The following is a 241-nucleotide window of genomic DNA, read 5'->3' on the forward strand; positions in this document are numbered from 1 at the left end:
AAAATCCATCTTACCTTCAGCGCCATGAAATCGATAAACCAAAACATTACAAACCACAGTGAATGAGGTAAACGAACTCACCGACCAATTTTGTATCCGACAAGAAACAGAGATTCATTCAGAAATTGCATAAGAAGTCGATTTGTTTTCGTGTCAAGATGAAACAACAGCAACAGCACAAAACGCACGCACCTACTGTACAGCGACCCGAGGCAGATCTCATCGTGTTCTGGGTAGATCT

The 241-nt window shown here is 41.9% G+C and overlaps 1 protein-coding gene across 1 annotated transcript in view; it reads left to right on the top strand.

Moving 5' to 3' along the window:
- The window catches only part of LOC119594194 (lisH domain-containing protein ARMC9-like), a gene marked incomplete in the record, with an annotated part of 29121 nt that overhangs the window by 1348 nt on the left and 27532 nt on the right, over positions 1 to 241 (top strand).

The sequence above is a fragment of the Penaeus monodon genome, chromosome 33 (assembly GCF_015228065.2).
Source record: "Penaeus monodon isolate SGIC_2016 chromosome 33, NSTDA_Pmon_1, whole genome shotgun sequence".
Taxonomy (NCBI): Eukaryota; Metazoa; Arthropoda; class Malacostraca; order Decapoda; family Penaeidae; genus Penaeus; species Penaeus monodon.